The sequence below is a fragment of the Pteropus medius genome, unplaced genomic scaffold, assembly GCF_902729225.1.
Source record: "Pteropus medius unplaced genomic scaffold, Ma_sr-lr_union100, whole genome shotgun sequence".
NCBI lineage: Eukaryota > Metazoa > Chordata > Mammalia > Chiroptera > Pteropodidae > Pteropus > Pteropus medius.
Window position 1 is genome coordinate 21799 of NW_024351505.1, and position 23202 is coordinate 45000.

At 48.2% G+C, this 23202-nt stretch overlaps 1 long non-coding RNA gene across 1 annotated transcript; it reads left to right on the plus strand.

Annotated features, from left to right (window-relative positions):
* Window positions 1-1432: 1432 nt before the first annotated feature.
* LOC120586584 (uncharacterized) lies at window positions 1433-15495 on the plus strand. Its single transcript, XR_005648740.1, has 3 exons — window positions 1433-1937; window positions 9949-10086; window positions 14395-15495. It is a non-coding gene; the product is annotated as an uncharacterized LOC120586584 (long non-coding RNA).
* The last annotated feature ends 7707 nt before the right edge of the window (window positions 15496-23202 follow it).

Here is a 23202-nt window from a genome sequence, read left to right on the forward strand (position 1 = left end):
AGAGTTCCAATTTCTCCACATCTTTATCTCACTTGTTATTTTCCATGTTTTTGTATTAGCTGTCCTGCGATTTTGATTTCCCAATGACTAATGATGTTGAGCATCTATTTTTTGCGTGCTTATTGGCCATTTGCAAGGAGAGGACGATGGATTGGCAGAATGAGAGCGCCGTGTGTGTGATTCCGTTCTGTGTGCCGCCGTGCTTCGCAACGGCAATGCCGTTTAGACCTCGGTTTCCCGGCACAATGAGTAGTTATTGAATCTGTGTCTGTCCAAGGAGTGGAGACAGAAAAAAGGCTTTGACCTGGATCGCTGCACGGCGAAATGGCCACTAATCCCTAAAGTGACGGACAAGAAACAGACAAGAAATGCGGGGAGGAATCCAGCGGGGCAGATGAGATCCAGAGCCTAAGGATTGGTTAGGGGATTCCACTTGGGGAGGAGGTTGGGGCTCTTTGGGTTTCTACATTAAGCCCTCCCTCCACCCCCTAGGAGTTGAAGGCAGCTGGGTTTTGTGAGATTTCCTGTGTTGACCTGAAATGCATAAAGGCAGCTGGCAGGCCAGGACAAAACACCTCAGGGTCCTCATTGTCCTCCTCCCTCTTACCCTGGAAATTCCCACCCACCTCTGCCCAAACAGCCGGGGGAAATGGGTGAGAAAAGGGGCTGCGAGTAGCTGGACAGCAGGTGGTCTGGAGAAAACTGAGCCTGTGCAGGTCTTCTGGGTGGAGTGGAACAGAGGCAGGAAATTCTGAGGCGTTAGGGGCAGTCAGCAGGCCAGTCGATAATGGGCCCATGCAGTTCTTTTAAAAGTGTTTCTTTTAAGGGTGGTTACAGTGGAGAGTGGATTTGGGCAGGGGTGACTTCAGTTCTCCCTTGAATCACTGCTGTCTTTCCGAGGATGTTTTTCCCTAAAAAAAAAAAATCAGTGAAAGATTTCATTTGTCAAGGGAATTAAAGAGTCGACAAACATATCTTCACAGTCAATTGTTTATTACCAAATAGACAGAGGTTACCCATGGGCCTAGGGAGCTCCTTAGACTGTTTTCAAAGATCTTTATTTGCATCTCTCCTCTCTCTGTATCTCCTCTCTCGAAACACGCCTCCAATTTCGTTTCCTCTCTGCACTACATGTGTCTCTCTTATGTGGACATGATTTTGCAACAGGAGTGTGTTCCTTTTTTCGCTAGGAAGGAAGAAATTAATCAAGGCACCGGTCAGGCAGGAGACACCTGCGAGTCCCTGTGACTCCTTCGGACCCAGCGCATCCCCATCCACCTAGGCGGTGTGTACGCCACCTGCAGCAGCCCCGGGAAGACGGAGAAAGGGGCGCTGGCTCTCTAGCAGGTCTTTGGCAAAGAGCAGGAGGTGACCGGGCGCAGGGAGTACCTGCTCTTGGGAATCTGCCGCTCACCTGACGAGGGAGTAATGAAAGTTTCGATAACCTCAGGCATATGAATGATGCAAACTTGTAACATCGTTTGAAAGTATTACTTGTTTGAACTCTCTCCTCTAGTTTTGCGACCGTTGACGGTAAATTTTCCGTTTTGTTGTTCCATCACATTCACCGTTTGCCCTCTTGCGGGCACGGAACCTACAAGGGAGACAAACTGGTTTTGACTTCTGAGCCAACCGCAGCGGACAGGTTTCTCCTCAGACTTTCCCAAGCCCACCTCTCCCCGCCCCTTCTGGCACCTGGAACCGTCTGAGGCGGTCCCACCCCTCCCCTGGGCGGGGCCAACGCTGAGGAACCCGGACACCCGCACCGGTACCTGCAGTCCCCACCCCCAAGGAGCTGGAGGAGACGCCGACGTGGGGGAGGGGTGGCGGCTGCCGCTTTAGGGCAGGGCTTCGCGAGCGACGCAGTCGAGTCCTGCCGGCCCCCGCGCGAGGAGCAGAGCGGACTGGGTCTTTCTCTCTGGCACTGCCTCAGCCAGGTAGGTCCCCTCAGCCTTCCTTGCTTTGTCTTTCGTGGCCTTTCCGTGACGCGGGGCGAGGCGGGGGGACACGGGGCGGGGGTGTGAGTTTGGGCGGGACCTTGCCCGTGCTGCAGCGAGTGGGCAGCGCGTGCCCGGTGTGCGACCTGGGCCGGTGGTGGCTGCAGCCCGACTGGTTCGGGGGGCCGGGCCGGGGTCTGGCGTTTCGGTGAGGCTGGCTGAGTTCTGGGCGCTGGCGCGTGTTGGGAGGGCCCCCCAAGTAGAGCCCCTCGGGGCCCCCCCGTCGTGGGCGTTTCCCTGTGGCTGAAGGGCGCGACAGACAGCGGGAAAGTGTGGGCCCGAGGATCACATCTCTCTCCCCTCCCCTTCCCACTTACGGGCTGCGGGAGGGTCTGAGTGGTGGGTTTGCATGGAGTGCGCTGCCCACAGGGACTGGGCTCCCCGGAGTGTATCCCTAGAGAAGGAACATTTCCTTTAATAAATTTTTGAGTTAAAACATTATAGCTCCATTTCCTCGCATGCTTTTGACCACATGGAAGAACAAGCCCCCAAATCTTCAGAGGCTCTCCCCACGTGATGGGAATCCTGGTGGGTTACGTTTTCAAATAGAGTTCTGTGCAATAGGAGGATCTGAAGGGAGGATGATTATTAATGAAAGAAACAATGAAGTAATTTCGGGTTATCAAAGATGATGAAAGATAGTGGTAATAATACAAAAATGTATATAAGGTGAACCAATTAGACGTACCCAGAAAAGTCCAAAAGGAAAGAAAACAGTTATAGTATTTTTCGAGGATATCGTTAAGGGCGTTTGTGTGTGCGCAATGCAGGCGGGCATTTGTTTCTTGTTATTGATAGTGACGCAGAAGATTGGCCTTATTTCCAAAATTTTAAAACTCGACTTGTGCAGAGGTTTGATGGCATGAGAAGGCAATCGAAATGCAAGAGTCAGGGATTTTCATATAAAGGACTCCACTTTGTTTACTGTGGGATTATAACCATTTCATGGGTAAAGGGATTCTTGGGGCCACTTGAGACAAGCCAGACCCAAGAGAGGTCAGGAAATGGCAGATAATACAGGCCCCTCAGATGGGAACACATAACATGTAAGAAATTATACAGTAGTGTAGTTTTTGTTTGTATTTCCCTTATATGAGTGGCTGGGGAATCTTTTTGGATATTTAAAAGCCATTTGTGTTTTTCTGTGAACTGTTAATGTCTTTTTCTGTGGAGGTTGCTGCTCTTTCTCTGAAATGATATCTAGAAGCTTGCTATATATATTACATATATATATAAGGAAGACTAGTGATGTGAACTGAGAACATCTTTTCCCATTTAGCATTGCTTTTGTAACTTCTTTTTTAATATGGTGAGTTTTATGTGTTCACGTCCATTTTTAATGGATTTTTTAGTCAAATGTACAAAAAGCATTTCCTTTCCTGCTCCATGGTTATAAAGGAATCTACCCAGTATTTCTTCTAGCAGTGGTATGGTTCCGTTCAATGAACATTCAATTCTTCGATCCAGGCAGAGTTTATCCTGGTTTATTGTGAGAGGTATAGAACTAAGAGCCTACTTAGGCGGCTACGCCTTTGTCTCAAGGCCAACTTTACTGCCACTGGTTTGGGAGGCTGCCACCGTGTATACTAAATTCTGTATGTCCTCAGGTCAGTTCTTGGACTTTGTGTTCTACTATGTCATTTTTTAAATTTATTTATTTTTTTTTTTACTTTTTACTTTTTTTTTTTTTTTTTGAGACATCGGTTAGAGAAATCCAGGGAGATTCAGGTGTACAATTTCACAGTAAGGCATATATATATTGCATTGTGTGTTCCCCTCCCATAGTAAGATTTCTTTCCGTCACCACATATTTGACCCCTTTTACCCCATCTACCTCCCGCTTCCCTCCTCCCTCTCCCGCCCTCTGGTAACCACTAGTCTATTGCTTATGTCCATGAGTCTCTGTTTGTCCTTCTCGTTTGTTGCTTTTAGGTTTATATCCCACATATAAGGGATAGAATGTGGTTTTCAACTTTTTCTGTCTGGCTCATTTCGCTTAGCATGATTATTTCGAGGTCCATCCATGTTGGCGCAAATGACGGTATTTCATCTCTTCTTATGACTAAGTCATAAGAAGAGATGCATTGTACGTTTGTACCACAGCTTCTTTATCCAATGGTCTACTATAGGACACTTCGGTAGCTTCCATGTCCTGGTCACCGTGAATAATGCTAAGAACATTGGTGTACAAATGTCTGTTCAGATATGGGTTTTCAAGTCTTTGGGGTAAATACCCAGTAGAGGGATTGATGGACCGTATGGTAGATCAATTCTTAGTTTTTTGAGGAACCTCCATACTGTTTTCCATAGTGGCTGTACCAATTTGCAGTCCCACCAGCAGTGTATGAGGGTTCTTTTTTTCTCTGCATCCTCTCGAGCATTTGTTATTACTTGTCCTGTTGATTATAGCTCTTCTAACAGGTGTGAGATGATATCTCATTGTGGTTTTCATTTGCATTTCCCTAACAGCTAACGAGGTCGAGCATCTTTTCAAATATTTGTTGGTTATTTGTATGTCTTCTAGGGCAGAGTGTCTGTTCAAATCCTCTGCCCATTTTTTGATTTTTTGTTGTTATTGAGTTGTATCAGTTCTTTGTATATTAGGCCCTTATCGGAGACGTTGCTTGCAAATATATTTTCCCATTCGGATGGCTATCTCTTTACCTTGTTGACGATTTCTTTTGCTGAGCAGAAGCTTTTTAGTTTGATGTAGTCCTATTCATTTATTTTAGCTTTTACCTCCCTTGGTTTTGCGGTCAAATTCATAAAATCTTCTTTACGTCCAAGGTCCTTGAGTTTCGTGCCTATGTTTTCTTCTATGCATTTTATTGTTTCAGGTCTTATATTCAGGTCCTTAATCCATTTTGAGTTAATTTTGGTCTGTGGCGATAGACAACAGTCTAGTTTCATTCTTTTGCAGGTGGCTAGCCAGCTTTCCCAGCGCCATTTCTTGAAGAGGCTTTCCTTTCTCCACTGTATGTTTTTGGCCTCTTTGTCAAAAATTATTTGTCCATATAAATATGGGTTTACTTCTGGACTCTCGATTCTGTTCCACTGGTGTGTGTGTCTGCTTTGCTGCCAATACCTTGCCGTTTTGATTACTGTCGCTTCGTAGTATAATTTGAAGTCGGGCAGAGTGAAGCCTCCAGCCTCGTTCTTTTTACTCAGGATGGCTTTGGCGATTCAGGGTCTTTTGTGCTTCCATACAAATCTGATGATTTTTTGTTCTATTTCTTTAAAAAATGCCGATGGGATTTTGATGGGGATTGCATTAAATCTGTATAATGCTTTAGGTAATATGGTCATTTTAACTATGTTGATTCTCCAACCCAAGAACATGGAATATCTTTCCATTTCTTTGTATCTTCTTTGATTTCTTTCAATAGGGTCTTATGGTTTTCATTATATAGGTCCTTCACATGTTTCGTTCGATTTATTCCTAGGTATTTTATTCTTTTTGTTGCAATTGCGAAAGGAATTATTTTTTCCACTTCTTTTTTTGACACTTCATTACTAGAGTATAGGAACGCTATGGATTTTTGAACGTTGATTTTGTATCCAGAAATGTTACTGTATTTGCTTATTGTTTCTCGTAGTGTTCTTACGGAGGCTTTAGGGTTTTGTATTTGTCATCCGCAAATAGTGACAGGTTGACTTCTTGGTTTCCTATTTGGATGCCTTTTATATCTTTCTCTTGCCTGATTGCACTTGCTAGGACCGCTAGTGTTATATTGAAAAAGCGTGGCGATGGTGGACAGCCTTGCCTTGTTCCTGATCTCAGAGGGAAGGGTTTTAGTTTTTTACCATTAAGTATAAGGTTTGCTGAGGGTTTGTCATATATGGCCTTTACTATGTTAAGGTACTTTCCTTCTATACTGATTTTTTTTAGTGTTTTGATCGTAAAGGGATGCTGTATCTTGTCAAAGGCTCTTTCTGCATCTATTGATATGATCATATGACCTTATCTCTTATTTTGTTTACGTGGTGTATCACATTAATTGATCCGCGCATTTTGAACCATCCCTGTGCCCCTGGGATGAAGCCCACTTGATCGTGGCGTATAATCTTTTTAATATGTTGCTGTATTCGGTTCGCTAGTATCTTATTTAGGATTTTTGCATCTGTGTTCATGAGAGATATTGGTCTGTAGTTTTCTTTTTTTGTGTTATCCTTACCAGGTTTTGGTATCAGGATAATATTGGCCCCATAAAATGAGATAGGAAATATTGCCTCCTCTTTGATTTTTTGGCAGAGCTTGAGGAGAATAGGTATTAAATCTTCTTTGAATGCTTGGTAGAATTCACTGGTGAAGTCATCTGGTCCTGGACTTTTACTTTTTCGTAGGTTTTTGATGATTGTTTCAATTTCCATACTGCTGATCGGTCTATTTAGATTATCTCATTCTTCTTGATTCAGTCTAGGAAGGTTGTATTTTTCTAAGTGGTGGTCCACTTCTTATAGGTTATTAAATTTGGTGTTATATACTTTTTCATAGTATTCTTGTACGATCCTTTGTATTTCCACAGTGTCTGTCATCATTTCTCCTCCTTCACCCCTGATTTTGCTTATGTGTATCTTTTCTCTTTTTTCTTTACTAAGTCTGGCCAGGAGTTTGTCAATTTTAATAACCTTCTCAAAGAACCAAGTCTTTGTTGCAGTTATTTTCTCTATTACTTTTTCTTTTGTTTTCAATTTTATTTATTTCTACTCTAATTTTGATTATTTCTCTCCTTCTGCTGACTTTAGGCTTTATTCGTTCTTTTTCTAGCTTTTTAAGATGAGGCGTTAGGTTGTTTCTTTGGGCTCGTTCTTGTTTTTGGAGGTAAGCCAGTAATGATATGAACTTTCCTCTTATGACCGCTTTTGCCGTGTCCCAAAAGTGTTGATATGTTGTACTATCATCATCAATCGTTTCTATGTATCTCTCGATCTCTCTTTTTATTTCTTCCCTGACCCAGCCATTCTTCAGTAGCGTGTTGTTTATTTTAACCTGCACGTATTTGTGGCTCTTCTCGTTTTCTTTTTCAGTTGATCTCCAGCTTCAAAGCATTATGATCAGAGAATATGGTTGGTATGATTTCAACCCTCTTATATTTGTTGAGGCTATCTCTGTGTCCCTGTATGTGGTCAATCCTTGAGAATGTTCCATGTGCACTAAAGAAGAATGTATAAGCGGCTGTTTTGGGATGAAAGGCTCTGTAAATGTCAATTATGTCCAGTTGGTCTTGTGTCATTTAAAGATGTTATTTTCGTATTGATTTTCTGTTGGATGATCTGTCCATATCCAACAGTGGGCTATTTAGGTCCCCTACTACGATAGTGTTTTGGTCTGTTTCTCCCTTTAGTTCTGATAGTAAATGCTTTATATATTTCGGGGCTCCCCGATTGGGAGCATAGATGTTAATAAATATTATGTTCTTGGTGCATGATTCCCTCTATCATTATGAAGTGTCCCTCAGTATCTTTCTTTATCTTTTTTTATTTTGAAGTCTATTTCATCCGGTATTCGTACCGCTACTCCCGCTTTTCTGTGATTGCCATTTGCTTGAAATATCATTTTCCAACCTTTCGCTTTGAGTATATTTGTCTTTTGAACTGAGATGTATCTCCTGGAGGCAGCATATGTTTGGATTTTGTTTTTTGATCCAATCTGAAACTCTGTACCTTTTTATTGCTGGGTTCTGTCCATTTACATTTAAGGTGATTATTGAAATATGAGGTTTTCCTGTAACCATTTTATGTTTTGCTTTCTGGTAGCTCAGTGTTTCCATTGCTTCCTTGTCCTTGTGTGTCTGTTTGTTTGTTTGTTTGTTTGTTTATTTTTGGTTGGGGTTTTGTGGGTTTTCCCTCTGGTCTTTCTTGTTTATGTTGCATATTTCAGTTCTGAGTCTTTTGCGTGTGGTTACCATTACGAATATGCAGAGGATATATATATGTGTGTGTATATGTATATATATATATATATATACACACACACTTATATATACACATTTACATATATATACGCACATATATAAATACATATACATATATATGTGTGTATATATATACACATTTATATATATATATACGCATTTATATATATATACGCACATATATAAATACATATACATATATACATGTGTGTATATATATAGTAGTCCATTTTCTTCTGCGTTTATCTCCCTTCCCCTTTGCGAATTTGGATTTATGAATCCTCCCTTTTTCAATCACTGTTGTCTCAGTTTGTCCCTATATATGTTGAACGTTCATTATTATCTTGCTATAGCAAATCTCTTCTCGTTCTTTAAGCTTATAATGCCCTGTTCTTAGTAAGGGTTGCACTCCTCTGTTTCTATTTGCCTGCTAGTCGCTTTCCTACTATTTATGTATTTTTTCTGTCATTTTGTTTTAGGTGAGCTGACCCCTTTCAGTATTTCCTGCAATGTAGGCTTCATAGTGGAAAAGTCCCTCAATTTTTCTATATCTGGAGAGGTCTTTATTTCTCCTTCATATCTAAAAGTGTTCTTTTCTGGAAACATTATTCTTGGCTGGTAGTTCTTTTAATATTTTGAATATTTGATTCCACTCCTTTGTGGCTTGTAAGGTTTGTGCTGAGAAGTCCGATGATAATCTTATGTGTTTTCCTTTATGGGTTACCATCTTCTTTTCCCTGGCTGCCCTGAGAATTCTTTCTTTGTCGTTGATTTTTGATAATTTTAATACAATGTGTGCTGGAGAAGGCCTTTTTGGGTTGAGATATTTGGGTGTTCTGTTGACTTCTTGAATTCCAAGTTCCAGTTCATTCCTTAGATTTGGGAAATTCTCATCAACTGTTTGAGATTGCTTTCTAATCCCTGCTCCTTTTCCTCCCCTTTGAGAATGCACATTATTCTTATATTTCCTCTCCTGATGGTAGCAGCTAGTTCTTGAATTTCTCTTTCATTATTTTTCATTTTTTGGTTTCTCTCTTCCTTCTGATTTATTTCTAGATTTCTGTCTTCGGTATCTCTGATTCTCTCCTCCATTTGGTCGACTCCATTTCCCAAGCTTGCTATTTCATTTTTCAAATCTTTTTTTTTTTTTTTTTTTTTTTTATCTCCAGAAGAGTAAGGCTGGTTCTCTCACAGCATGGCTATTCATTGTCATTACTCTCCTGGATATTCCTGCTTGTTTGTTTTCTCTTATGAACAATGGAAAATAACAAAGCCTTCAAAAGCCTTTGTTATTTTCTTTGGGGTTAAGTGTCTTTATTTGAGAATATAGCACATCTTTACTCTTGCTTAAGCCTACTTTTCTGTCCTTCGGGAATTTAAACGTTTTTGTTTTTTGTTTTTTGTTTTTTGTTTTTTTAGATTATTCCTAAGCATGTAATCTTTCATTATTGACATTTAAAATCATGTCCGTTTTATTTGTAACTGGATATTTATTCATGGAATTGGCTTGTAAAAAATATTGTTAAAGCCCTTGATTGTCAAGAATGTCTTTAACTTTCTCAGCATCAGTCAATGGTACTTTTCTCTATTATAATCAACCCTTCGAAAGGTTAAAACATTTTGTAGCAGACCCCTCTAAGCATTGGATGTTTGAGCACTGGGTGGATAAAGAGAAGTGTCTCAGAAATGTTTTCCCACTTATGTGCACTCTTGCACAGTACAAGTGTCACTGCTTTTTTCAATGCCTCATTGAAAGGGTAGTGAAACCCTGGACTTTCCCAAATTTGTTTTGTTTTGTTTTTTTACAAACAGCTAAGATATTAAGCATTTTGGAAGTTAATATTAAGTAGGAAAGATGCCGTCTGAGACCTTATTTATTAAGCCAGCAGCGACTAGGTCCTGATCCATCCAAATGCATGGTAGGGCTCTGCGCCAGGTGATCTCAATGTGCCCTTTTGACCAAAGGTAACACTGGGACATGAGGAAGATAGGGAGCATAAACCACCTGCTTGAGTTCCCATGTATATCTTTCCCAGCAGGAGGAACTTGACGTCAACTGGAAGCCAGGGAAGTAGGAGCTCAATTGACTATGACGGACAAGCAGTTTGGACAACAGACTTTGATGTAGTGACTCCAGAAGGCGATGAATACTTCAGTTAATTCCTAATGAAAAGGTATAGACACATTTACTAATACACAAGATGTGCTTATAACTCAGATATGAAAGAGGATTAAAGGAAAAGATTGTGTAATACATTTGCATTACCCTTCCTTGTCATGGACTACTAAAATGGATAAACATCACTATAAAAACCAAAGGTTACCAAATGCTGATCATTTCCTTCCTGCCCTTTTATGATACACTGAGCTTTAACTGGTAATTAAAATTAAAATATACATACGTAAAATGTTTTAAAAAGAGAGAGGCTAGTTCTAACGTTGCCTACAGGATATGTACTTATTTAGAGCTATTTATATTTACTTAATGGTCATGTGTTAAAAGTGAAAAAAACAGTGGCGGAGGCCGCCCTCCAGAAGGATCCGCGGCTAGGGTCTGTGGGTATTTGGCCGCGTGCCTCTTCCCCTCACAGCAAGAGAAGGTTCAGCTCTGGGGTGGGGCTCATCTCTCCTTCAGGGTCTTCTGTCACTCCTGCTTGTGCTTCGAGGGTATGCGGGCCTAGGATTTGGGGTCAGGACTGAATAAATGGGGATGGTGGCAAACCCTGGAGAATCGAGACTGGCATTCAGCTGGGCAGGGAAGGGGACTGTCTGTGAGCCTACTTGGGAGTCCGGGCAGCCAAGAGTGTCCAAAATGACTCTGGACTGAGGTTCTGCCAAGGCCTCCTGTGTGTCAGCAGAGACTGCCATGGGTACAGGAAACCTAGACAGGGACAGTGGACACCAGTGCCTTCATGCCCCCACGCTCTTCCTCCCTTCACGTGGGCCTGGAGGCATGCAGACTGGTGAGCCTGGGCTGGTAGGATGAGACAGTCCACCCTGGCACGTGCTGAGCTGTCTCTGGGAGGATGCATCTCTTTGCGGGAACACTTGGCAGCACCCATCTCGAAGTTCCAGGGACAAGGCCTTTTCAGTACATCTTCTTGCAAGAGCGTGCGTGTACACACACACACACACACACACACCCAGCACTAGAGGAGCAGAGGAGTGTGTCCAAGGTGGTGTCATTCAGCCAGGATTGCTAGAACTGAAGAGTTGGAAGGGATCGAAAGGACCTTGCAGAGGGTCTGCGTTGCTTTTCCGATGTGGCACGGAATGTACGCTCCCTGCCCTAGGAAGAATGAGGTTGTAGACTTCTTGGGCATGAGTCCTTGGGAGACGTGTGTCGTGTTTGGACAGAAAAGAGCAGAAGGGTTTCTGAAGGGTTGGAGTTGGATGAGTCTCACATGCTATGCAACCAGGGGATAGGCCCTCGCGGCGCAGTTGGACAGGGGTAGAAACAGACAACCACCTTCAGCCTAAACAGGTGTTTGCTGTTGTGGGTGGGCTGACCTCCTGAGGATGAAAAGGATGACATCCAACCGTGACCTACCTTTTCTCAGTGAGAGGAGTGTGTGGCCTTGGTCTGGCTGTGTGTGTGGCGGGGGACTTTCTTTTGGAGTTCACTCGATACTTCTCGGCCTACTTGATCTTTCACTAAAAGACTTGCTTCACATCTGTTGTATTTCTGGAGTGCCGTGTTCACGTCTGGCCCTGTAGGAAAAAGAATTTTAAAACCAACTAGCCACCCCACCTCAAAAGAGGAAAGAAAGCAGGTTTCTGCTGGTTATTCCCGAAGGGGAATATTTGTGGGGCTGCGTGGTAAGGTGTACATGGAGGCAGAGGTGGTGGTCTGTGTTCCCTTCTTGTCTTCAGGCCACTGTGCCTGGCCAGTCAGTGTGTTCCTGCCGTGCAGGCACTTGCGCATGTGTGGGTATGTGTGGTTCATCTCCCTTGTCATCTGCTCCAAGCAGAAGAGGAGGGTTCTCCAGGTGCACTTGATATGATGGTGAGGAGTTTGTCATAGAATATGGGAAAGAAGACCACAAGCCTTCTGCATTCACCCTCTACTGCTCCACCATAAAACGCATGAGTCCTTACAAGCACACACACACCTGGGTGTTTCCCACCGCAGGCCTTCTCAGTGGGAGCTGTCAAGAGATTGACCCAAGGGGCAGATGCCAGGCCGAATTTGTCCATGCCTGAACCCCCTGGGGCCCTGTGGGAGAAGAGCCAGGTCCTCGTCGGGTCCTGTGTATGGTCTGGCCATGGGAGTTCAACATTACTCTTGAACCCTCGGCCGGTGCCTGTGGACCACTGCCCTTTGTGTCAGGCTGCTTGAGGCCTCATGGAGCAGCTGGCCATCCAGTAGTACCTTGTGAGCAGGCCCTGGTGAGAATGTGCCTCCCCTGGGGCCCTGGCTGGGGGGCGGCTCAGATTCTGTGCCCACCAGCTCAGTGTGTTTCCTGAGGTCTCTCGCAAACCTCCAGTGCTAAAGATGTAGCCACGCATAGGTTCAGGCCCACCCACTGCTAGGTGACTCGATGAGGAGCCGTCGCTTTTCAGTCAGGAAGGCTGGCTAGGAGGACCCACCAGGGTCGAGCCCTAGAGGTGGGAGTTCTCCCCCAAAAGTGGCCAAGATGCTGAGCAGCCATGTTGGAGCAAGGTTGGACACAGGTCGGCAATTTTTCCCTCCGCAAAGGGCAGAGGGAGAGGACTTGCCGGGGGAAGGGTAGGTCGGCATTTCTGGTGCAACACTGCCATCAAGAGGAACTCGGTCTGGACCTGTGAGCCCTGCGCCATGGCTTCCGGGGAAGGAGCCACAGGAGAGTGAAGTCAGAGGCTCAGGGAGAACAAGGGACGGGCCTTCCCTCCACCCTTCCTCCCGGAGTCCAGAACTCTGCCAGCCCTGCGGGATGTGTGGACCAAGGTCGAGTTTGGCCGGTTGGGCTCCAGAGATGGGCACCAGGACAAGGCCCGAGGCCAGGGTGCCCGGCAGGTGAGGCACGGGACCCTGCTGGCCGCCCTGTGTGGGCTGCAGTGGCAGAGGCCACCCTCCAGAAGGATCCCTGGCTAGGATCTGTGGGCATTTGGCCATGTGCCCTTTCTTCTTGGAACAAGAGCAGATTCTTCCCCGGACGGGCCCGGGAAGCGTCCCTTGGCCACGGTGCTGTCCAGCCAAAGAATGTGAGGGACTTTCACATAAGGAATTGTGCTCTGTTTACAGTGGGCTTATACTCATTTTAGGGGTAAAGGGCATAAAGGGATTGTCCCCCGCATTGTGTGTAAAAACAAATGCCTGTGACATGGTATTTGGCGCTCTGTGTGTAGGACAAAATCTTTGAAAGGAAATAGCAAGTGATAATTTGGGACCACTTAAGATGAGCCAGTCCCAAGACAGGGCAAGAGACAGCCGGTAATATAGGCCCCTCGGAGGGGCAGGTCATGATATGTAAGGAATTGTACAACAGTGCAATTTTTGTTTAGATTTTCCTTATGAGTGCGTGGGGAATCTTGTTGTATGTTTAGGGTCCTTTTATGTTTCTTTCTTTTTCTGGACTATTCGTGTTTATCCATATTTTCTTTGATAGGTTTTGAGTGAAAGATAGAAAGGCTTTCCCTGCTCCAGGATTATAAATGAATCAGCCCATGTTTTCTTTTAGTAGTTGCATGATACTTTTTATTGTACATTCAATTTTTGCAGTTTCTCCTGGTTTATTGTGTAAAGTGTGAGACGAAGAACCTTTTCTAGGTGGCTACCCCTTTGTCCCATTTGTCTTTACCCCCACTGATTTGAGAGGCCACTTGGTGGTGTAAAACATAAATCGTTGTATGTCTTTGGGTCTGTTTTTTGAACTTTGCATTCTACCGTATATAATGGTAGTCGTAGTCATCCTACCACATGGCTGTTCATTGTCAACTCTCCTGGATATTCCTGCCTGTTTATTTTATTGTTCCTTTTGGAAAACAACAAAGCCACCAAAAGCCTTTTGGATTTTCCTGGAATTAGAATAAATTGGTCGATTAATTAACTGATTGTTAATTAACATATTCAAGAGGTTGAGTCTTTTTATTCAAGAATATGGTACATCTTTATTCTTATTTGTTTACTTTTCTGTCTTTTGGGACACTTTTAAAGTTTTCCTCATGTAGGTTTTCATGTTTTTGTTACATTATTTCCAGGCATACAGTCTTTCATTGTTGGTACTGTAAACTCCTCCATTCTATTGAGTAGTGGGGTATTTGTCCATGGAATTGGGCTGAAAAGAATACTGATAGAGCCCTTGATTGTTAAGAATTTTGTTAACTTCCAGGTGTTAGTGAATGGTATAAATATTTTCTGTATTGATGCTTATCAACTTTAGGAAAGGTGAAAAAAAATTGAAGCATACGCCTGTGAGTACTGGATCTCCAGGCACTGGGTGGGTAAAAGTTGAGTAGAAAGAAGTTATGAATCAGTTTCCATGAAATGTTTTCTTTCTTAGGTGCAGTGTTGCAAACAGAGGTCAAATGTCATCAAATTGTTTTTAAACATCTCATTGGAAGGTGCTGAAACCCTTGCATTTCTCCTTCTTTACACACTTGCTGAGATTCCAAAGATTTTGAAACTTATTGTTATGTGGGAAAGATGCTGACTGAGACCTCCTTCTTTGTTGAGCACAGGCCAAGGTCCTGACCCACACAATCTCATGTGATCTCTATCCCAATGCTGTGAGCGTTGTGGTCTCGGTGTATTCTTTTGACTAGGGTTCCACACCGTGACATGATGAAAATAGAGTAGACCTCCTCCCTGAGATCCCAGGTGTCTTTCCAAACAGAAGGATCTTTGTAATCTGACTGAAAGGCAAGGAGCGCTGGCTGGCTTGACTTTCACAGACAGGAAGTTTGGACAACAGACCTTGATCCAGTTTTGACTTCAGAAGACGATCTCAATTGATTAATCTTAAAGCGGGCATAAGCACCCTTAGGTGTACCTGACAAAATGGACTAAAGAGTACTGAGGAGCCTGCGAACCAGAATTTAAGAGGACTCTACATATAATGCACCTGAATGGCCCTTATTTTCCAAGGCCTAGTAAAAAAACGATCAATGGCGGCTCTCTTCAAACTAAGGGATATGTAATGATAGTCATTTTCTTCTCTACGATCTTGTATCATTCCTATTTGTGCTTTGATGGTACACAGGTTCTTATCTGCTGATTGCAACTAAACTCAAATATATTGTTAAAATGTTTGACAATTGGAGAATCTAGTTCAAAGCTTGGCATAGAAGGGGGCTTTCTAAGCCTGATTAGAGTCCAGCATCCATGAAGCTCTAGACTGATCAGTTAGACCCCATGTCATTGTAAACCTACTTCAGCTGAGGAGCCAGTCATGCAAAATAACATACAGAGTAGAGGAAGACATCTGCACATTGTTTGGGGTATACCTTTTTTACCTTTCATACTGATTTCAGCGAAGACGACTAGTCAAGTCTGTTAGAATTGGGAAATCTCATAAAGTTTCACTTTAGTGTGCTTCACAAATGCCGCGTGTTTTGTTTTGCTTTGTTTTGTTTTGACAAATTAAACGTTTGTGGCAACCGTGTATCAAGCAAGTTACTTGGAGTCATTCTTCCAACAGCATTTGCTCACTTTGTGTCTCTGTGTCACGTTCGGGTAATTCTCACAGTATTTCAAAATTAATATTGTTATGGTGATCTGTGATCAGTGATCTTTGATGTCACTGTTGTAATTTGGGGTGGGGGGTGCCACCAACCACACCCGTATAAGATGCCAAATTTAATCGGTAAATGCTGTATGTGTTCTAACTGCTCCGCCGTTTCCCTGCCTCTCTGTCTCCACAGGCCTCCTATTCCCTGAGATACAACAGTATTGAACCTAAGCCAGTTAGTAACCCTACAATGGCCTCTAAGTGTTCGAGTGAAAGGAAGAGTCACATTTCTCTCATTTTAAACCAAAAGTTAGAAATGACTAAGCTTAGTGAGGAAAGAATGTCGAAAGCCAAGACAGGAGGAAAGCTAGGTCTCTTGCACCAAACAGTTAGCAAAGTCGTGAATGCGAGGGAAGTTCTTGAAGGAAATTAAAAGTGCTACTCCAGTGAACACACAAATGATGAGAAAGTAAAACAGCTTTATTGCTGATATGGAGAAAGTTTTAGTGGGCTGGAGAGAAGATCAAACCAGCCATCACATTCCCTTAAGCCAAAGCCTAATCAAGAGCAAGGCCCTAACTCTCTTTGATTCTCTGGAGGTTGAGGGAGGTGAGGAAGCTGCAGAAGAAAAGTTTGAAGCTAGCAGAGGTTGGTTCATGAGGCTTAAGGAAAGAAGCCGTCTCCATAACGTAAAAGTACAGTGTGGTAGAGCAGCAGCAAGTTATCCAGAAGATCTAGCTAAGATATTGAATGAAGGTGGCTACGCTAAACAGTAGATTCTCATTGTACACGAAACAGCTTTATATTGGAGGGAGATGCCATCTAGGACTTTGATAGTTAGGAGAAGTCATTGCCTGGTTTCAAAGCATCAAAGAGATAGGCGGATCTCTTGTTACAGGCTAATGCAGCTGGTGACTTTAGGTTGAAGCTAAGGCCCATTTGCCATTCCAAAAATCTGAGGGCCCTTAAGAATGATGCTAAATCTACTCTGCCTGTGTTCTATAAATAGAGCAACTAAGTCCGAATGACGGCACATCTGTTTTCAAGATGGTTTACTGAGTATTTTAAGCCCTGTGTTGAGAATTACTGTTCAGGGAAAGAAAGATTCCTTTCAAAATATTACTGCTTATTGACAGTGCACCTGGTCACCCAAGAGCTCTGATGGGGCTGTACAATGAGATTAATGTTGTTTTCATGCCCGCTCACACAACAGTCCATTCTGCAGCCATGGGTTAGGGAATAATTTCAACTCTCAAGTCTTATTATTTAAGAAACACATTTTGTAAGGCTTTTGCTGCCATAGATAATGATTCCTCTCATGGACCTGAGCAAAGTCAATCGACAACCTTCTGGAAAGGATTCACCATTCTAGATGCCATTAAGAACGTTTGTGATTCATGGGAAGAGGTCAAAATATCAATATTAACAGGAGTTGATTCCATCCCTCATGGATGACTTTGAGGGGTTCAAGACTTCAGTGGAGGAAGCAACTGCAGATGTGGCAGAAATAGCAAGAGAACTAGAATTAGAAGTGGAGCCTGAAGATGTGACTAGATTGCTTCAATCCCATGATAAAACTTTAATGGATGAGGAGTTGCTTCTTATGGACGAGCAAAGAAAGTGGTTTCCTGGGATGAAATCTATTCCCGGTGAAGATGCAGTGAAGATTGTCGAAATGACAATAAAGAGTTTCAAAGATTACATAAATTTAGTTGATAAAGCAGCAGCAGGAGGGTTTGAGAGGGTTGACTTCAATTTGGAAGGAAGTATTACTGAGGGTAAAATGCTATCAAACAGCATACATGCTTCAGAGAAATCTTTGCTGACAGGAAGAGTCAACTGATGTGGCAAGCTTCATTGTTATCTTAAGCAGTTGCCACAGCCACCCCAATTTTAAGCAACCACCACCCTGATCAGTCAGTAGCCATCATTTTCGAGGCCAGAACGTCTACCAGCAAAAAGATTACGACTCACTGGAGGCTCACATGGTGGTTATCGTTTTTTTAGCAGTAATTTTTAAATTAAGGTACGAACATATTTTTAGACACAGTGCTATTGCACACTTAATAGACTACAGTATAGTGTAAACAACTTTTATACGCACTGGGAACCCAAAAAAATCTGTGACTCGCCTTATCATGATATTTGCTTTATTACTATGGTCTGAAACCAAACCCACAGTATCTCCAAGGTATGCCTGTACATGTCCTTTGGAAAATCATTGGGCAAAATTGATCCCCAAATTGAAAATACATGAGAATTCGGGATCATTCTATTGCTTTGCAAATGCAGAAGAGAATTACATTCACAAGTGAGCAGAACAGTGCATCCAAGAGGGTGTCAATTACCCAGGATTTCTAGAAAAGTACAAGGGGGACCAAAAGGACTATGTAGAGGTGAAAAGTGGGATGTCTTGTTATTCAGCAATGGCAGGGAATACGCATTGTTGCCATAGGAAGGATGAGATGGTGGTCCTCTTAGGCCTGAATCCTTGGGAGAGGTGTGCCTCTTTTAAGGGAAAAAAGCAGAAAGATTCCCGAAGGGCTGAAGTTCTGTGAGCCTCATGTAGTATGAAACCAGAAAGAAAGATCTGCAGGCCCACCATACCTCTGTGACAGTGCACACGCACACTGAGATGGAAACACACTTACCTTCCACCTGAACATTTGCTTGCTGTTGTGCATGGGACAACCTTTTAAGGACGAAAAGGATAACATAAAAATATAACTTTCATCTCTGGGTCTACGGCATGGGATGACTGCTCTTTGGAATTTTACAGGATGCCTTTCAACACATTAAAACCTTGACGAACAGCCTTCAATCACATCAGACCTATGTTTGGAGAAATATATTAATGTGTGGACCAAGGGAAAAAAAATGAATTGGCTAGATACTCCCAAAGAGAAAACTGTGGGGGCTGCAAGGGAAATGGAGCATGGAGGCAACAACTGAATGAATTACATTTCAATTGTACTATCTTTAGAGACCTTTACCTAGACAGTGTGTTTTCTGTCTACAGGACTGAGAGTATTCACATAATTCTTGAAACCCTGCTGATTCCTGTAGAACAACTACCAAGTGTTGACAAACACTGAATGCTAACTCCTTAGCTAGATATACATTAAGCATTCACTGGAGGCAAATGAACTGGCATGTGAAAAAGGGACCTCCGTCACCTCGCTCTTGACGAGGCCGACCCTCTCCAAGTGCGCATCCTAGCCCGGTGTGACCCGACCCGGTGGGATCCGGCGCCCAGTGGGCCTGGAGACCCCGTGTCCCTTGGGACAGGAAGGGCCCTGTGGGAGGGGCACCGCGGGGCCTGGGACCCTGCCTCTCTCTGGCGGGAACAGAAAGTAAGCCAAACACAAGGAACGCTGGGCCCGCAAGCCTCTTCCGTGGCGTGGCGTGGCGGGGCCCAGGCGCCAGAGATCCAGGACACTCCCCCACGGGGTCTGGAAAACGCTACCGCCCACAGGGCGGCCGGCTGCGGGCTCCGCGCGTGGCCCCGAGACCCCGGGGCAAGCCCCCTGGCCGACCCGGCTCGGGCACGGAGGGCAAGGGCCCGGGAGGCGGTGGGGACCAGAGGCCCCCCCCGCCCCGGCGTGGGCGCTCCCGCTGGGCTCCGTGCTTGGAAACATGGCGGACGCCGAGGCCACGCCCCCACCGCGCCTGGGGAGCCCCGGGGCTCCTGGCCGGGCAAGTCGGGCCCCTTCCACTGCCCGTGCCGCCTCCCTGGCCACTCTGGAGGTGTGCTGGCGGCCGCCCGGGTCCGGGCCCCCGGCCGCGGCCCCTCTCGGTGCCCCAGTCCCACCCTGCCTGCCACCACAGTCCTTCCGCATGGCAGCCACACACACGTACACACACGGGCTGAAGGCCCGTGCGCAAAATGAATCCGCTTGATGGCACTGCGGCTCCAGAAATGCGGCCGCTCTGGAGAGCCCGGCCTCTCCCTCCGCCCTTTGTGGTTCGAAAAAGGCCCAGGCGGGCCCCGCGAGCCCTTCCCGGCCTTCCCAGTCGCCTTGGCTGTCCTGGGCTGCTGGCCGAGCGGGAGCGGCGGTCTCTGCCTCTGCCCCTGCCTCTGCCTCTGCCTCTGCCTCTGCCTTCGGGCTCCTTGTCGGGAGTAGGGACGAGGCAGAGTGCCTAGAAAGACATCCGAAGCGGGACACGCGCCTGGGGGTCCCGGTGCGCGTCTCTCTGGGAGTTGAAGTCCACAGTCGCAAGGAACTGGGATCCTGTTATCTCTGCCCCCTGGCAGACGGATGGCCCCGGGGGTCTCCTCGGGGTAGAATCCCAGCTCACCCGGGCCATCGAGTCTGCTTCGAGGCTAGCGGTGGCACGGGGATCTGGACTTCGCGTCTCTTCCTCGCGTCCTGGCCCGTCTAATGCCGTCATCCGGCGCTCTTCGGGGCTCAGGCGCAGGCCCGAGAGGGAGTAGGCCCCTGAGGCGGCACCCGGGGGGGGGGGCCGGGGGCGGATGGAGGGGGCTGCTTCGGGTGCTACGCCGCCCCCAACCCCCGCCAGCCCCGGCGATGTGGGGGCAGGCGGATTGCCCCTGCTCCCCTCCAGGGGTCTCGGGCCCTTCCGCCCGCCCCAACACCCCGCCCGCCACCTTGAGTGCCCGGGTCTGGTCGTGGGCAGGTGGGGGGACGGCGGTCCGGATGGGGTCCACGGGACGGGAGAAGAGAGAGCCCCGTGGCGGCCTCCGCAGGGGCAGCAGACTTCGGCGACGGCCGTCTGTTCAGCAGGCCCCCTTGGGCGGAGCTCACCTTCGGGGTGTGTCTGTGTCCTACCCCCGCGCCCCGGGCCCCCGCCCGCCCTCCGCTAAGTTTGCAGGGAGACCCACACTGCGAGCGCACGCGCGCGTGCTTCTGTGTGCGCGTGTGTGTGCGCGTGCGTGCGAGCGCGCGTGCGCGCGCGCGCACCTGTAAGGTTTCTTCTCTCCTGGGCCTCTCCTTGCCACCGCCTTCGACGTGCCCCCGTGCCAAAGGCATCTGGCCCCGTCGAAGCAGAAGCCCCTTGCCGTGGCACCACGACTGTTCCCAGGTTGTCCCTCCGTCTTCCAGCCCCCTTCCCGCCTCGCCTCTGCCCCCAGCGAGGCGCCCGTGGAGACCCACGCTCTTTGGCGCCTGGCTGCTCTCGCAGCATGTAGTTCCCCTGGCCTCGTCACATCCGAGCGGAGTGGACCTCCGGTCCCAGCTCCAGCCTCTGGGTTTCTTTGCCGGCAGCGGCCCAGGGCGGGTCGCTTGTTCCCCCTGTCCCTCTCCTCCATCTTCGACTCGACTGGCGTGGCGTCCAAGCGGAGCCGGCCAGTGCGGTGCGTGACGCTTCACGCTTTGCCGGCGTCGTCCACCGGAGGAAAGCGGCTGGGCGGCCAACTTGACGCCCCAGGAAACAAGTACCCTCATCCCGGACAGTGGTTCGCGGCTGTTGCGAGGAGACCAGATAACCCGGTGCCCGCGTTCCCGAGTTAGGACCCGAGCTGCCGGATAGCGCTGGGAGGCTTGGGCCTAGGCCCCGAGGTCACCATGGTCTGTTTGAACCCCTCAGCGCCGTCCAGTAACTGCCGTTGACACACACGTCGGGAGGGCAACCCAGTCTCGAGGAGAGAGGTCCGGGGCAGCCCCTTGAGAGCGGGCCTGCGAGGCCTTCTCGCCCGACCTCCCTGCGCCTTGAGTGCTGCCCGTCCCCGCCGCCTGCTCTTCGCTCTCGGGCCCGGCTCCGGGCGCCAAGGGCCTCCACCGGGCTCGGGAGGACTTGGGCGCCGCTCCCGCGGGACCGTGGAGAGGGGGCACTTGCTGGGGGGGCGTTGGCGGGCGGGTGCGGGCGAGGGGGCGCGTGCAGCAACCCTTGGTGTCGGACTGCCCGAGGTCTGGCGATCAGGCTGGCCCCTGGTCCACGCTCGTGCGCCCGTCGAGAGTGCACCCCCGCCCCTCCGCCTGGGACACTGGCGTGGGGCGGGAGGCGGAGGGTGGTGGCTCGGACTGTGTCGGCCAGTTTCCCGAGTTCTCAGGCAACCCCGCAGTGCTAAAGCTGTGTCCCTTCGGCGAATGCGTTCCCGCCCGTCCGCCGGTAGGCTGCCTCGCGGGAGAGCCACTGCTTTTGGGTGACCGAGGCAGCCGAAGGGGACCCTATTTCGTCGGAGGCCCTGCAGGGCGGAGCGCCAGGAGCGCCAGGAGCGCCAGGAGCGCCAGGACTTCCAGGCGCGACACCCCCGACCCCGACCCCCGGCCACCCACATGCAGCCCGAAAGTGGCCAACTGGCCGCTCCGCCTCCTCTCGGCCGGATGGGACACGGGGGTGCGGGTGGGGGAGGTTGACCGTTTTATTTACTGATCGAGCTTTTTTTTCTTTTCATTTCTTCTGTTTTCTCCCCGTCGCCAATGGCGGAGGGCAGAGGACTGGAGGGGTGGCGGCGGAAGGGCGGCTTGGCATTTCTGGTGCAATGCTGCCGTCAAGAGGAGCGGCTTTGCCCATTCCCGCGGACCCTGCGCCGACCCTTGCAGCGGAGGACAGGGGGACAAGGGAGGGAGTGAGGTCGGGGCCGAGGGTCCTCGTCCCCGGGAGGTCGGCGGTGTCGAGCGCTCGGCCGGGCACGGGCGAGGCAGAGCGTGGAGCCGTCGACACAGGCTCCGAGGCTCGGAGTACCCTCAGCGTGAAGCGTCTGAGGGGAAACACGCCCTTCGGGTCATGATTGGCACGCCATGTCTTGGTAGGACAGCGGCCGGCTATGGGTGGGGAATCAGGCGAGACCTCATTTGGCTGACTTGTAGCTGCTTAAGCCCTCGGCGAGCCTGGAGTTGGCCGGAGGCGGGGCTGGGACTGCTCGCCATTGGCGGCCAGAGCCGCCCATTCCTTGACCATCCTCTGCGGCTCGCGGCGGCGGCGTGCAGCCTGGTCGCCCGTGCCGAACGCCCTGCGACCCGGCCGGGCTGCCTCAAGCAAGTCGGGAGAGCCGCTCAACAGGGCGGAAGGGCCAGGCGAAGGAGCCCATACGCCCTGAGCGGAAGGAGCCAGTCGACGGCCAGCGGTGCCTTCACCCGGGTCCATGAGACTCTGTTGCCCTGCTCCCACGACAGAGCGAGGGCGAGGCGGGCGAGCATGCCCCAGCACAGGACCCGAGAACCAGAGGACACAGGGGCTGTGAGGCGGAAGCCGATCCAGCCATGCAATGTGAACCCGGGGCTCTCTTGGCCGCCTCCCGAGAGGCCCTGGAGGCCTCACTGCAGGCCGATGAGCGAAGATGAGCCTTGGCACCAAAGCGAGGTCTCAGCTTGCCGTGCTAGCGCACGGGGCGGAGAATCCAGAAGGTCTGAACCAGCTGCCTCCGGCTGTACTCCCTCACCTCCGCCCGCCCGCCCGTCCCCGGCCCCATGCACCACATTTGGGGTGCGTCTGCCAAGGCCAGGAACGAGGTGCCTACTGCCGGGCACGCGGCCTGTCCTCGCAGACCCCGACTGACCCCCGCAGCCCACTTCCGGGAGAACTTGCGGGGTGGCTCCTCCGTGCTCCTCGGCTAGCTCTTACCCTGCCCGGGGTCAGCGGGCACGGGAGCAGGGTCTCCAGGCTCAGGCCGTCCCCTGCGCACACACCCTTTGGTCTCGCCGCTCCTGGGACGGTGCCCGAGCGGGCTCCCTCGCTCCC